The following is a 16,751-nucleotide window of genomic DNA, read 5'->3' as shown; positions in this document are numbered from 1 at the left end:
TACTATGTTACATGGATCCATGTTTTTAACTTATTTGTGTACTCAATAAATTGTTTATTGTAATCATTTGATAATATTGCATTTGGTCCAGACCCAGCCTTCGTATAGTTGGCGCTTTGGTATACCTTATTAGTTATTCTTTAATGAAGAAATACCTAGGTAGGTGTCTGGAGCAAATGAATAACATTCTTGCATATAGTGCTTCAGACACATGCATGCTCCTGAGCATACATCCCTGCTTATCAACAACAGATACCAAGAGAACAGAGAAAATTTGAGAATAAAAGTAAATTAGAAAGTTGTTTAAAACTGCATTCTCTATCTGAATCATAAAAGAAACATTTTTAGTTTCATGTCCCTTTAATAGTTTTTTTTATTTTTTATTAAAGGACCATTAAATACCGTAGAATTTCATCATCAACAATCACATTATTAAATAAAAAATCAATAGCAATTACTATTCTATTTAGATAGAATGTCTTGCTTTTTGGATTCATTTAACATGTTCTTGCAGAATATTGTTGGTTCAATCATATTTTTATGAATATGTCATCACAAATATTTTCATTTTTCTTTCATTGTACTTTTTTATTTGACAAACTGGGCTAGATTTCATTGAAAGTTTGGAAACTGGTGGTAAAAACATTAATCTCCATTAACGTCTATGGAGATTTTTTTAAGTTACCAGTCTCCACATTTAACCACCTCAATGGAAACTAGGCCATATTTGGTTAAGTGATCAGGATATTCTCAGGAACCACAATCATTGTTGGTACTGAGCAGAATACGGCTGTAACTGCAGACTGGGGGCTCTATGTACTAAGCAGCGTAAGCTTCTTTGGAGCCCTTGCGGGGCAGGTTTGCACATGTGAGCCTGCTTCCTGCTATGTGAGACACTTCTTACACTTTCTGCCACCTCTGAGTTGGAGAAGAGAATTCACCCCGAACTCGCTCAGTTGGGGGGATGATTGAAAGGCTGTCCTCTTGCGTGATTGGTCACGTCATTACACGCTCACTTGAATGTATAGTGGTACATATGGGCTGCTCGTATGTCATGAAGCCATGCAGACAAGTTCTCAAGTTGAAGACCTTGTCTGCATGTGGCCCTATGGGTTTGATCCCAATCCTTGTATCTGACCATTTTTTGCATAAAACCGCCATTAAAGTCTAAAAGGATTTTTGTACGTAAAACATTTGATACGTTTTTCTAAAGGATTGTGATCGATCCCTATATGCTACTGCTGACTGGCTCATCAGCTTGCTCTGCTCTGTGCAGGACTTTATCTATGTTTTTAACCGCTTTGTGTGTTAGGTTCAGTAATGTAAAAATTACATTATCTGACAAATTAGAGCATGCCATTTTTGCTTTAAAGGGACACGAAACCCAAAAATGTTCTTTCATGATTCAGATAGAGAATACAATTTCAAACAACTTTCCAATTTACTTCTATTATTTAATTTGCTTCTTTCTCTTGTTATCCTTTGCTGAAATGTTTATCTAGGCAAGTTCATGTGCAGCAGAGAACCTAGGTCTTAGCTGTTGATTGGTGGCTGCATATTTAAACTGATTGCAATTGACTCACCCATGTGTTCAGTTAGAAACCAGTAGTGCATTGCTGCTCCTTCAACAAATGATACCAAGAGAATAAAACAGATTAGATAATAGAAGTAAATTAGAAAGTTGTTTAAAATTGTATTCTCTCGATGTTCTGCTTACTCGCACAGAGTTAGAGAAGTCCCTACCAATGACACTAGAAATATTTCAGCTATGGGAGGTTATCTCACTTTTTAATAAACACCACCAAATCGGAGATGTTAAACCTAACGTATGATGAAAAAATATTACATCAACTGACACAAAATTGTCCACTAAAAATACAACAATCGAAACTTAAATACCTAGGAGTCTACCTAGCAAAAGACCCTAAAGTAATATTTCAGGCTAATTATAAAACGTTAGAAGCCGCATTAATCACAGACCTTTCTAGTTGGAAGAACAAATCTATTTCGTGGATAGGTAGAATAAACGTAATAAAGATGAATGTCCTCCCCAGGCTCTTATATTTACTACAAACTACTCCTATACAACTCCCACATCAATACCTACCTAGGATTCAATCATTAGTGGAACAATTCATCTGGCAGGGAATTAAACCAAGAGTAGCTAAACAAACAATGTATTTGTCCAGAGAAAATGGAGGGTTAGGAGTTGCAAATATATATGCATACAAAACAGCAATAGCCATACAAAATCTAGTAGAATGGTGCACAAACAACACTCACAAGCAATGGGTCCAAATCGATAGACATATACTGGGACTAAGCAACGCTGGCATAGCAGTGTGGCTTCCTGCCAAACAGCGACCTACAATCATACAACACTACCAGGTGCTGGAGGAGTTTTTTCAGACATGGGACAGATTGACAAATACCTCTACTCACATATCTAATACCCTTTCCCCCATGCAACCTATATGCAACAACTCAGCTCTCCCTTGGAATCACAAAGATACTCAGATGGCTACTGGGAATCACATTAAAAAAGTAAATTTATGCTTACCTGATAAATTAATTTCTTCTATGGTACGACGAGTCCACGGATTCATCCTTTACTTGTGGGATATTATCCTCCTGCTAACATGAAGTGGCAAAGAGCACCACAGCAGAGCTGTCTATATAGCTCCTCCCTTAGCTCCACCTCCCAGTCATTCGACCGAAGGTACAGGAAGAAAAAGCAGAAAGTACAAGGTGCAGAGGTTACTGAAATTTAAAATCAAAAAATATAATCTGTCTTAAAATGACAGGGCGGGCCGTGGACTCGTCGTACCATAGAAGAAATTAATTTATCAGGTAAGCATAAATTTACTTTTCTTCTATAAGGTACGACGAGTCCACGGATTCATCCTTTACTTGTGGGATACAATACCAAAGCTACAGGACACGGATGAACGGGAGGGACAAGACAGATGGTTAAACAGAAGGCACCACTGCTTGAAGAACTTTTCTCCCAAAAATAGCCTCCGAAGAAGCAAAAGTATCAAATTTGGAAAATTTGGAAAAGGTATGAAGCGAAGACCAAGTCGCGGCCTTACAAATCTGTTCAACAGAAGCATCATTTTTAAAAGCCAATGTGGAAGCCACCGCTCTAGTAGAGTGAGCTGTAATCCTTTCAGGAGGCTGCTGTCCAGCAGTCTCGTATGCCAAACGGATGATGCTTTTCAGCCAAAAAGAAAGAGAGGTAGCCGTAGTTTTTTTACCTCTACGTTTTCCAGAATAGACAACAAACAAAGAACATGTTTGACGGAAATCTTTGGTTGCTTGCAAGTAAAATTTCAAAGCACGAACCACGTCCAAGTAGTGCAACAGACGCTCCTTCTTAGAGGAAGGATTAGGACACAGAAAAGGAACAAAAATTTCCTGATTGATATTCCTATTAGTAACAACCTTAGGAAGGAATCCTTCATCTGCTGCCTGAGAGTAAATAGTACACCCCGGTACCATTTAAAACAAAAAACTCTTGCTTGAAGAAATTAAAAACTAATATTTTATCACCTCTTTCACTTTACCCTTCCTAGTACTTAGAGTAGGCAAAGAGAATGACTGGGGGGTGGAGCTAAGGGAGGAGCTATATAGACTTCTCTGCTGTGGTGCTCTTTGCCACTTCCTGTTAGCAGGAGGATAATATCCCACAAGTAAAGGATGAATCCGTGGACTCGTCGTACCTTATAGAAGAAATAGAATTCTATTTATATTTCTCCAAGACGGAAAACTTAGGCCCTTGGAATCCATTATGGACTCCCACCCTGATATCTCTATAAATTGGTATTCATACACACAAATATGCTACTATATTCACACACACCCCAGAAAACAGTACCTGACCAGAAAACTAACTCCCTTTGAAACACTTTGCTTATCAAATACTACTCCCAGACACTTAATTTCTATATTATATAAACGATTGCTGAAAGGAGATACACAAAAATTACCCAACTACACTAGAAATTGGGAGAAAAAGTTAGGGACAGACATAACAGTAAGGGATTGGCAAAAAGCATTTATTGCAACCAAAAAATCGTCTATTTCGATTAGGGTATTGGAAACAAATTACAAATTTCTTATGAGGTGGTACCTTACTCCTAGCAGATTGCACAAGATATACAAGACAGCGAGCAACAAATGCTGGAGGGGTTGCGGGGAAGAGGGTAGTCTAACACATATATGGTGGAGTTGTAACAGACTGGATGCATTCTGGTCGGAGATACTCGGACAGATGTCAGATATAATAGAGAAACAATTACCTAATGACCCACATTACCCTACCTATCTCTCCCCAAACTCAGCAATAATGTAGACAATCCCCTACTAATTCTTATGATTAATTGTGCCAAATCGCTAATTCCAAAACACTGGAAATCGAGCACCATACCCACAATAGAGGAATGGAGAATACAAGTAGAAAATTTTCTTCATTTGGAAAGATACCACCATTTACAGACAAGCACCATAGAAACACACAAATTAATGACATTCATGTGGAAACAGCATTTCTCCAAACCTTACTAATCGGAGGCACGCCCTCCACACAAGTTGAGGTACACAATGCAAGGAGATCAGTCTCTCCTAATAAACCTATATAGTCTCTATATAGAGAGGTATGAGTGGTTAAAGTCCCTTAGATTGTATACTGGTAATTGCTTGCTTATTGCGTAGGCATATAGTGCCCTGTGAATCGGAAACAAAACTGGACTCTAGAAATGTTTCATTTTGAGCTTGAGCTGTGTTGATACGGTTTTGACTGGACTAAGGAAATGCTCAATCCAATAATACGAAAAGCTGTGGAACAGAGAACAATCAGCAATAATAGTAACTGTGTGAAAATTGCACTGGGCCGGTTGGTAGTCTGTGGCACTAAATTATCTTGGAATTTTGTACGACTTAAGCTATGTATTGTTACTTTTATCATATACAATGTATGTCACTATGATTTAAATAAAACTTTTTTGAAAAAAAAAATAATTGTATTCTCTATCTGAATCATGAAAGAAATGTTTGGGCTTCATGTCCCTTTAATATATTGTTTGGTTGAAGGGCCTTTAAGTGAAACATTAAAAAGACAAGACGGAGAATAAAAAATATTCAGACTTAGGTCAGAAATGGTCAACCCAGCCTTTAATAGTATTAACGTTAGCATTTAAAAAGACAGTGTACTTAAAATAAATATGCCATGTTTATATGAAAGAATATTATTTGTACTTGTAATTTTTGAAGGAAAATTTAAAGAAAAACCCATTAAAATTTCATTTAATGTTAGGAGGAACCAGGAATACAGCAAAAACAGGAGCTAGTAAATTTTTTTTTTTTTTTTTTAGTTTGTAATATGTTTTTTTTTTTTTTTATTTATTTTTTTATTGAGGGTAAAAGAAATATAAACATACAGGTACCTTCAAAAAATAAAAAGAAAGAATTATGCAATCATTACACTCCATGCCCATAAAGCAACATACAGAATGACAATTGGAGCTAATACAAGAGAATATGAAATGCAATAATACAGCCTATTGTCTAAGTAGTACCTTTAGTATAAAACAGAAATTACAAACCTCAAACCCTCATTTTTTCCAACCTCCTTGAAATAGACGAGGCCACTTTTGGACCTCCAACCTTGTAAATAGGATGAATAGTAGGAGGATTATAACCATATAAGGCCACTTATGGGCCTTCCGAATATGACAACCATAGATATAACATATTTACATGAATAAAACTTGTACAGTACCTATGAACACAACTCTGTACTTTATAACCAGTATATAGAAGGACAGTCTTTGCACCTTTACAAATAAAGAAAAGTTAGAGAGCTATTAAATTAGTAAATGTATAAACTCCCTATAGAGGGGCTACTGAGCGAATCAAGAAGGCTCTTATGTGAAATGAGGCTTCTGTTAGCATATATAGATTTTGCGAGGTATAAAAGAAAATTAACATTAGCACTTATTGTGTAATAACAAATCATATGGTACAATTATATAAGGCCCTAGTAATGTATTAATCATTTTTGGGTCATAGATAGGGAATATATAAATGGCTAGAAACTGTTATAGGCAAATCTACGCCTTAACACCAGAACCATGGATATCCTGTATACAGCTATAAAAAAACAAAAAAAAACAAAGGGGAGAGTTGTGCCATAAAGGCAATAGTATTAGGTGGTGCATTGCTCTGTCTAGTGGGGTAGGTTCTATAGAAGTTTCTCAAGTAAGTGGGGCAACCTTATACTTCTATATAAATATCAAACCAACCATAGATACATTAGATTTACATGAATATAACTGGTATAGTACCTATATCCTTAGTTTGTACCCCATAATCAATATACAAGTAGAGAGTCTTTGTGCCTTTATGATTGAATAAAACAAAGTTTAAGGGCTATTAAAATAATAAGTGCATATGTTCTCTGAGCCTTTATTTATATGCGATACATAGAGTAAATAAGTCAGTATCTGAGAGTACAGAAAGTAGTTTACTCCACTCAAGAAGAAAGCTAGAACTATTGTGTTCTTATGAGGGTGGTAGGATGTGTAGGGATTTTGAAAATATGGAGTGCAGGGTATAAACATCTACTGCTAAGTATATCAAAATTTTGGGGAGTAGGGAGAAACTTTTCTCTAAATACCAAATAGTTCAAGTATAAAATGTAAGATTTCTGCTGCCCTGGCCACAGGCAGCTCATAAAATTAGAACTAGCAAAATAATCCTACAGGCTTTAGGCGGTTAGATTTTAACTGTAGCGTACATAGGTCTCCTTGCATAGAATAAAACTAACATTAATTTCCTGATCAATCCTTTGCACAGTGAGCATATTTAAATAACAGTATATCAAAGGGTGTCAGAAATAAATATGTGAGAATATGACTAAAAACTGGCTTTGTATCTTTATGTCACAGGCATATTGGGGTGAACCACATGCTAAATATTATAAACTGGAGGAGGTATGCTTCTTTCTTAGGCCATGGAGGTAGGGCAGTGATTTGCAACCTTTTTTTTGCCGTGGCACACTTTTTTACATTAAAAAATCCTGTGGCACACCACCATCCCAAAATTTTACAAAATCACACATTGTAGCCTAATACAGGATATATATACAGTATATATATATATATATATATATATATATATATATATATATATATATATATATATATATATACACAGTATATATATATATATATATATATATATATATATATATATATATATATATATATATATATATATATGTACTGTGCTGTCATGCCATGCCTCCTACAAACTATACATGACATATTGACATTCATTCACAAACAATCATAATCATTGTCGGTGAATTAATGTCAATGTCATGGTTGTAAATGATGCCTGATGAGCCTGTCACATACCTCACAATATTTCAAAATTTGAAAGAGGGAATATCCCGCACTATTGTCAGTCTGCCGCGGCACACCTGAGGATCTCTCACGGCACACTAGTGTGCCACGGCACACTGGTTGAAAAACACTGAGGTAGGGGATGTTGAAAAAATTAGGTAGCAGGGTGTCACAGTTAGGGGCCTATAATGAAACATGTTCTATATAACAATTACACATACTCAAAACCAAGTCAAACATCTAGTCTAGGTAAAATATAGCATATAACCAAATCAATAAGCTTTTCTTCTAGTCCTCATTTAATACCATAGTCCCGTAAATGTTTTCAGTAGTATGTTGTAGAGTGGAATTAATTATACTTATAAAGGAAGATCTCATAGCCTTGAGCATAAGAGACTATGCCCCTATGATGAGAGTTACGCAGATAATGTCTCCAGACTACGTTTAAAACCCTGCCCACATCGACTGTCCACATTGTCCATGCATCTAAACTATAATTAAACAATTGTCACCCTCATGACTCCAAACACTAACCGATACCAAGCTTGTGGGAGCAAGAGATTAAGTAGCGGTGGTGAATCCTCCCTGTCTGCCAGCAGAGATGGCTTCTGAAGGATCGCTCTCTGTGTCCTCCACGGCATGTTGAGTCTGAGTGAGTAGCCTCCAGGTCTAGCGGGATTACCCTTAACTCTGCGACACCCCGGGCAGGTCGGTCTCTGTCAAAAAGCTTAAGTGAGGCTGATTTTGCTAGGTCCGGAACTTTCCGCGGCATGCATGATGGCTTCACACCTATGTATTTCTCCCTTTTTCTATGCGAGCTGCGGACCGGAGCTCTCAATGGTCGCAATAGTTGTGAGGCTTTGCGGGCTCGTCTCTTCCAGTATCGCTGTTTCATGCGCATCCCTTCAGGGGCAAATAAAGCAATGCCTTTAGTAGCGGTTTTAACCCCTAGGTGATTGAGCGCCCTGCTGTATCCAACTATAGGTTTATTCTTAGCGCTGTGAACAGTAGCTACCGTACTCTCCTCTTTTACTGCGACAGGCTCTTGGGGATGTATAGACGTGTTTGCTTCTTGTGGGTGATCCGCCATTTTCACGTGGCTACCCAGGTCGAGTCTAAATGCCCTCTCTATTTCGCTGCATAGGTGCACTCTGTAAGACTCCAGGATTGAACTTATCATATCTATAATCTTTTGGTGTTCCATTGCTGGTTTAGTAGTATATTGACAGTGATAACACACTGCTTACCCGGCCTGTAATATACCGGGGGGGGGTGTTGAGGGCCTCTCTCTGAGGAGTCTGCCTTAGGCCTCAACGCTCCGGATCAGTTGACAAAGGTGCAATACCCGATATTGTGATAATATTCGATTCAGCTGAGTGTGTAGTTTCAAGATATCAGGCTGAGATAGATGGGTGACCCTCTTAGACACTGATAAAAGGCAAGTTACCAATGTTCCACGCAGAGCAACTGATATTGCATCCATTCAAGTTGCTGCCCAGAGACACGCCCCCCTAGTAAATTATTTTACAGCATGTTGTGTTATTAGTAGTTAAAGTTCAACTTTTTTGTAATGTAATTTGTAGCAACAAAGTATATTTTTTACCAGGAAAAAAAACACATTGAGGTTGCAAGGTGGTTACTAATTTAAAATAATTAAAGGGACAGTTTTTTAAAGCTTCTATTAAAAATACCTTAGTTATAATCTACCCCAGTACGGAATCTCAACTCTCTGTCTATGAAACATTTTAAAACCACCTTTCCCATTTACTCCCCTATTTCACATGCAGCTTAGATCCTTAAAGGGACAGTATACACCAGAATTTTTATTGTTTAAAAAGATAGATAATCCCTTTATTTCCCATTCCCCAGTTTTGCATAACCAACACAGTTATATTAATACACTTTTTACCTCTGTGATTACCTTGTATCTAAGCCTCTGCAGACTGCCCCCTTATCTCAGTGCTTTTGACAGACATGCAGTTTAGTCAATCAGTGCAGACTCCTAAATAACTCCAAGGGAGTGAGCACAATGTTATCTATATTACACACATGAACTAGTACTGTCTAACTGTAAAAATCTTTCAAAATGCTCTGAGCTAAGGGGCGGTTTTCAACAGTTTAGAAATCAGTTTGAGCCTAGCTAGGCTTAGCTTTTCAAAAATACCACCAAGGGAACAAAGCAAATTTAATGATAAAAGTCAATTGGAAAGATGTTTAAAATTGCATGCCCTATCTGAATCATGAAAGTTTTTTTTGGACTTGACTGTCCCTATAAGCTATTCTTTCTGTTCTAAAGCAGGGGATACAGCCAATCAGAAGCTACGGCAAGTTCTAATACAGAATAGCAGAGTTTATCTGGAACCGCAGCTCTTACAACAAAAAAAATAAATATATAAAAATGATATAAATGTTACATATATATAAAGCAAAGATGAAGATGCACTCTCACAAGATTCCCAAAGCTGCCAGGGTGCTCTTACCAGAAAATCCAATTGCAAACAAATAAGCACTTACTGGACTTGATTCATCTTAATAATAGGCAGTTTATTGTTAATTATTGACAATAAACTGCCTTTTATGAAGATAAATCAAGTCCAGTGAGTGCTTATTTGTTTGCAATAGGGCTGTGCGATATGGACAAAAAATAAAATTGCATTTTTTTTCCAAAACAATCGCGATTGCAATTTAATCGCGGTTTTTCACGTGCTAGCTGGTGGGTAAACTCACTACCAGATGTGTACAAGACCGGCCCCAACACCTAATACAAGTCACACTCCCTTGCTTCCCCTCTGGCCGCTTACACAAGCAACTGGGTGTTATACAGAGGTAAGCTATGTCAGAGTACGTATTTCTGCATGTCTGTCCCTAAACATACACGCAGATACCGCTATACTGGGGTAATACAGGTCTTCTTATGCATCCAGCGGTATAACAAGGTGACATCAGATACACAGGCTACACCCACAGACCCCGCGGCACACGCAGGCCGGTACTCACTCGGGTAAATAACTGGAGGAGAAAGAACTCCACTTGCACACAGTGTACGACAATGTTCTGCTCTCTGCCGCCATCTTGTCAGCAGGAAGCCGAAGGGGGCGGGCCTGGTTTAAAAAGCTACGGTGAAGATGGGCGTGGCTGTTGTGCCATTACTTTGAAGGCGTTGGAGTCGTATGACATCACGATGCGGTAGACTTCTCAACGACCTTGCGCTATTACCTTAAAGCAACGATTCCTATGTTCAATGAGTGACATATCTTATCTAAACACGCCCATATTAGTTTATTGACATTTGACGGGTCACGCATACTCTTATAAGTAATGATGCTGTCTCACCGTGATGTTTAGGGTTGAGACGAGAGAGTAACTGAGCTTGAGGTGTTATTACTATTAGAGAAATGGACATCACACAAATAATTCAGCGGTTAAATGTAGTTCTAGTTTGCTTAGCTACATAGCTTGGTCTTATTAAACTATACTAATTTTATCATCCAGCGAATACATATTTGGGATTGATTTGTCCCACTATGAGACAGTGTGACACTGTTTGAGGTATTTTCACCAGATCACATTATGGAGGGTAAAAAAAGTGTAAATCTTAAATGTGATCACACAAAAAACAAAATTTATGCTTACCTGATAAATGTATTTATTTCTTGACACGGTAAGTAAACGGATCATCTAATTACTATTGGGAAAATCATTCCTGCCCAGCAGGAGGAGGCAAAGAGCACCACAGCCAAGCTATTAAATATCACCTCCCATCCCTCCAACCCCAGTAATTTGACCGAAGCAAAGGAGAGAAAGGAAGCAACAAGGTGCAGAGGTGTCTGAAGTTTATAACAAAAAACCCTGTCCTTAAGTAAACAGGGCAGGCCGTGGACTCACCGTGTCAAGAAAGAAAGAAATTTATCAGGTAACCATACATTTTGGTTTTTTTTCTAATGACACAGTGAGTCCACGGATCATCTAATTACTATTGGGAATCAATACCCAAGCTAGAGGACACAGATGATAAGGGAGGAACAAGACAGGGAACCTAAACGGAAGGCACCACTGCTTGAAGAACCTTTCTCCCAAAAGAAGCCTCAGCCGAGGCAAAAGTATAAAATTTATAGAATTTAGAAAAAGTGTGAAGAGAGGACTAAGTTGCAGCCTTGCAAATCTGTTCCACAGAAGCTTCATTTTTGAATGCCCAGGAAGAGGAAACAGCCCTTGTAGAATGAGCTGTAACTCTCTCAGGAGGCTACTGTTCAGCAGTTTCATAGGCCAAGCGAATGATACTCTTCAGCCACAAAGAAAGAGAAGTAGCCGTAGCTTTCTGCCCTTTACGTTTTCCAGAGAAAACCACAAACAGAACAGAAGTCAGATGAAAATCCTTAGTCGCCTGTAAATAGAATTTCAATGCACGCACCACGTCCAGATTGTGCAGCAGACGTTCCTTCTGGGAAGAAGGGTTAGGACACAAGGAAGGAACAACAATCTCCTGATTAATGTTCTGATCTGAAAGCACTTTAGGGAGAAACCCTAACTTAGTACGCAAAACTACCTTATCCAAATGAAAAATAGGGTAAGGAGACTCATACTGTAATGCTGAGAGCTCTGAAACTCTATGAGCAGATGAAATAGCAACAAGAAACAAAACCTTCCAAGATAACAACTTAATATCTAAAGAATGCATAGGCTCAAACGGAGCCTGCTGAAGAACTTTAAGAACTAGATTAAGACTCCAGGGAGGAGTAACTGGCTTAAACACAGGCCTGATTCTGACCAAGGCCTGACAGAACGATTGCACATCTGGTACATCTGCCAGACGTTTATGTAACAAAATAGACAAGGCAGATATTTGACCCTTTAGGGAGCTTGCCGATAAACCCTTCTCCAAACCCTCTTGGAGAAAACACAAAATTCTAGGAATCCGAACTCTACTCCAAGAGTAGCCTTTGGATTCACACCAATGCAGATATTTATTCCATATCTTATGGTAAATCTTTCTAGTCACATGCTTACGAGCCTGAATCATGGTCTCAATGACCGACTCTAAAAATCCACGCTTAGATAAAATTAAGCGTTCACTCTCCAATCAGTCAGCTTCAGAGAAACTAGATTTGGATGAAGGAAAGGCCTTTGAAGTAGAAGGTCCTTTCTCAATGGAAGTCTCCAAGGTGGAAGAGATGACATCTCCACCAGGTCTGCATACCAGATCCTGCGAGGCCACGCCGGTGCTATGAGGATCACCGACACCCTCTCTTGTTTGATTTGAGCGATGACTCGAGGGAGGAGATTGAACGGGGGAAATAGGTATGCGAGACTGAAATTCAAAGGTACCGCCAGAGCGTCTATCAGTACAGCCTGAGGATTCCTTGACCTCGACCCATACCTCGGGAGCTTGGCGTTCTGCCGAGATGCCATGAGATCCAGCTCCGGCTGTCCCCATTTGAGAGTCAAGCTGGAAAACAATTCCGGATGGAGTTCCCACTCCCCCCGGGTGAAAGGTCTGACTGCTCAGAAAATCCGCCTCCCAGTCGTCCACTCCTGGGATGTGGATCGCCGACAGGCAGCAGTTGTGGGACTATCTTGGCTACCTCTGCCATGGCAAAGGAACTCCGAGTTCCCCCCTGATGGTTGATGTAAGCCACTGAAGTTATGTTGTCCGACTGGAGCCTGATAAACCGGGCCAAAGCAAACTGAGGCTAGGCCAGAAGAGCATTGAAGATTGCTCTCAGCTCCAGAATGTTTATGGGTAAAACGGACTCCGACCGAGTCCATGTCCCCTGAGCCGTTAGAGAGCCCCAGACTGCTCCCCATCCCAGTAGGCTGGCGTCCGTTTTCACAATCACCCAGGTGGGTCTGCGGAAGCAGGTTCCCTGGGAGAGATGTTCCTGAGACAACCACCAAAGAAGAGAATCCATTGTCTCCTGCTCCAGATGTAATCGTGGAGACAGATCCGCATGATCTCCGTTCCACTGCCTGAGCATGAATAACTGCAGAGGCCTGAGGTGGAAACGGGCAAAAGGGATGATGTCCATGGCTGCTACCATCCGACCGATTACCTCCATGCATTGAGCCACTGATGGCCTAGGAGAGGACTGAAGCGCTAGACAGGAATAAAAAATCTTTGATTTCCTGACTTCTGTCAGAAAAATTTTCATTGATAAGGAATCTATTATGGTTCCCAAGAAAACTACCCTTGTAGTTGGAACTAAGGAACTCTTTTCCAAATTCACCTTCCATCCGTGAGATGGCAGGAAGGATAACAACACTTCCGTGTGGGATTTTGCTTGTTGAAAGGATGGTGCTGAACCAGAATGTCGTCCAGATAAGGCGCCACTGCAATGCCCCACAATCGGAGCACAGCCAACAGGGATCCTAGAACATTTCAGAAAATTCTGGGAGCTGTGGCAAGGCCGAATGGAAGAGCCACAAACTGGAAGTGTTTGTCTAGAAATGCAAACCTAAGAAACTTGTGATGGTCCCTGTGGATGGGAACATGCAGGTACGCGTCCTTTAAATCTATCATTGTCATAAATTGACACTCTTGAACCAAGGGAAGAATGGAACAAATAGTTTCCATCTTGAAGGACGGTACTCTGAGGAATTTGTTTAGACTTTTGAGATCTAAAATTGGTCTGAAGGTTCCCTCTTTTTTGGGAACCATGAACAGATTGGAGTAAAATCCCAGACCCTGATCCTGCATTGGAACAGGAACTATCACAGCCAGGTCGGAAAGATCTTGAACACAGTGTAAGAACGCCTCTCTTTTTATCTGGTCTACAGATAATCTTGAGAGAAGAAACCTGTCCCTGGGAGGAACAGTTTTGAACTCTAGTTTGTATCCCTGGGACACGAAGTCCACCACCAAGGGATCCTGAACATCCCGAAACCCAAGCCTGAGCAAGGGAGGATAGTCTGCCCCCACAAGACCCGGTCCTGGATCGGGGGCAGACCCTTCATGCTGACTTTAAGTCATTGGTGGGCTTCTTCGATTGCTTTCCCTTGTCCCATGACTGGTTGGACCTCCAGGAAGGCTTGGACTGTTCTTGTTTTGTATAGGGAGAAGAAGGCTTACCCTTGAAGTTTCGAAAGGAACGAAAATTTCTCTGACGTCCCTTCTGCTTATTCCTCTTATCCTAAGGGAGGAAATTACCTTGTCTCCCGTAATGTCGGAAATGATCTTAGCCAGACCCGGCCCAAACAAGGTCTTTCCCTTGTAAGGGATTGACAAAAGCTTAGACTTAGATGACACATCCGCAGACCAGGAATTCAACCATAAGGCTCTGTGAGCCAATACGGCAAAACCAGAAATGTTTGCTCCTAGCTTAATAACCTGTAGGGAAGCATCCGTAATAATAGAATTGGCTAACTTAAGGGCTTTGATCCTATCCTGGATCTCTTTGAGGGGAGTGTCTGTCTGAATAGAATCAGACAACACATCAAACCAGTATGCTGCCGCACTAGTGACGGTAGCAATACACATCGCAGGTTGCCATTGTAAACCCTGGTGTACATACATTTTCTTGAGTAACCCCTCTAATTTCTTGTCCATAGGATCCTTAAAGGAACAACTATCTTCTATGGGAATAGTGGTCCTCTTAGCTAGCATGGAAATTCCCCCTTCCATCTTAGGTACCATCTGCCAAGACTCCTTGATAAGAGTCTGCTATAGGAAACATCTTCTTAAATATAGGGAATGGAGAAAAAGGGATACCCGGTCTCTCCCATTCTCTAGCAATAATCTCAGTAGCTCAATCTGGTACAGGAAAAACCTCCTTCATGGAAGGCATATCAAAATACTTGTTTAGTTTACTAGACTCCTTAGGATTGACTACGACAGTAGTTTCGGAGTCATCCAGGGTAGCTAAAACCTCCTTAAGTAACAAACAGAGGTGTTCGAGCTTAAACCTGAAAGAAACAACTTCAGTTTCAGCAGAAGGAATTACACTGTCTGAGTCTGAGATTTCACCCTCAGATGCTACCAAAGTATCTTCCACCTCAGATTTCTGGGAGGGGACATTCGGAATAGCCACGACTGTGTCAGCAACCTTACTCACTGATTGTTTACATTTCCTCTTGCGCTTTCCCTGCAGCATGGGAAAAGCAGACAACGCATCAGATACCGCTGAGGACATGAGGGAAGCGATGTCTTGCAAAGTAACTCCAGGTGGAGTAATAGAGGAAGCACAGGGCACTGGCTGTGTGGACGATACATTTTGGGACGCTTGAGGAGAAAGCTGCGGCATATCTTGAACATTGTCAGAAGACTCCTGAACAGCATCAGCCTTAGACAATGTTGGCTCAGGAAAAAGTCTACCCCTGTAATGTAAAGTTCTCTCAATACATGAGGAACAGAAAGAGATTGGTGGTTCCACATTAGCATCAAAACATAAAGAACATGTAACATCTTGCAGGGTCTCTTGGTCCATCTTTATTCACCAATAAGCAGAATAAATAGATAAACAAACTAATATTTTATTTAGAAAATACCCCACAAAAAAAATGAAACTGCTTTATTTTTCTGCATTAAAAATATAAAGTATTACAAAAACCACTCCGGACAACCTCTACACCTCAGCTTAGCTTTGCTGAGGTGCTTACCTGCCTGACTGAAAACGGAGTGAATATTTTGCTAGAAAAACCGGACTTAACTTCTATTTTTCTGTAAAATGTGGACCGATAACCGCAACTCTGCTAATGTCTGTGACAAAGCTATTTCTCCGCTACGGAACACAGGAAGTGTAGGGGGAAAAAGGCGCGCAACAGAAAATGCCGTCTCAGCTAACCCCTCCCATCGTGGGCGTTACAACGTTAACCTCCCGATCGGCTAAATGTATTACTAAAGCCGCAGGGAGTAAAGTTACAATAAAAACACCACCTACTGAGCCATAAATCTCCTTGTCTCCAGTGCCTGCTATTGCTGTCAATAATAAAACGATCCCCCTAGCAATAGGTGAATGTCTCTTGTCCCACAATCATATTTTAAAGAGCCATCCTTTTATTTTCTGCAATGTGTCCCAGAAAAAATAAAGTTAGCACTTACCTTCAGACTTCTGCCAGGCAGCATGACAGATCACTAGGTTTGAGAGGCCAGTTCCCTCACATGGAACTGTGGATAAAAACAAAGACTGAGTAATCTTACTCAGGTTTGCACGATCAGGGCAGCATTAAATACATGGGAGGCACAGTGAGGATTGTACCCCACAAGTTCCCATTGCTTGAAAGCCACCACTGCTCTACTGAAGAGACTGACGGCTACACCCTAGGACAAAGCAGAACAATCTTGCACTGCTGAAAAATAATAAAATCTTGCTTGAAGAATCTTCTTTCCAACACCTAAACTTTACCACTTCC

The 16,751-nt window shown here is 40.0% G+C and overlaps 1 protein-coding gene across 1 annotated transcript in view; it reads right to left on the bottom strand.

The window, feature by feature from the left end:
- CFAP251 (cilia and flagella associated protein 251) overlaps positions 1-16,751 on the bottom strand; it is a 175,866-nt gene that overhangs the window by 56,072 nt on the left and 103,043 nt on the right. The gene's annotated exons all lie outside the window — the stretch shown is intronic.

This window comes from Bombina bombina, chromosome 2, assembly GCF_027579735.1.
Source record: "Bombina bombina isolate aBomBom1 chromosome 2, aBomBom1.pri, whole genome shotgun sequence".
Lineage (NCBI taxonomy): Eukaryota > Metazoa > Chordata > Amphibia > Anura > Bombinatoridae > Bombina > Bombina bombina.
The sequence above is the reverse complement of the archived record's forward strand: the minus strand, read 5'-3'. Positions and strand labels throughout refer to the sequence as shown.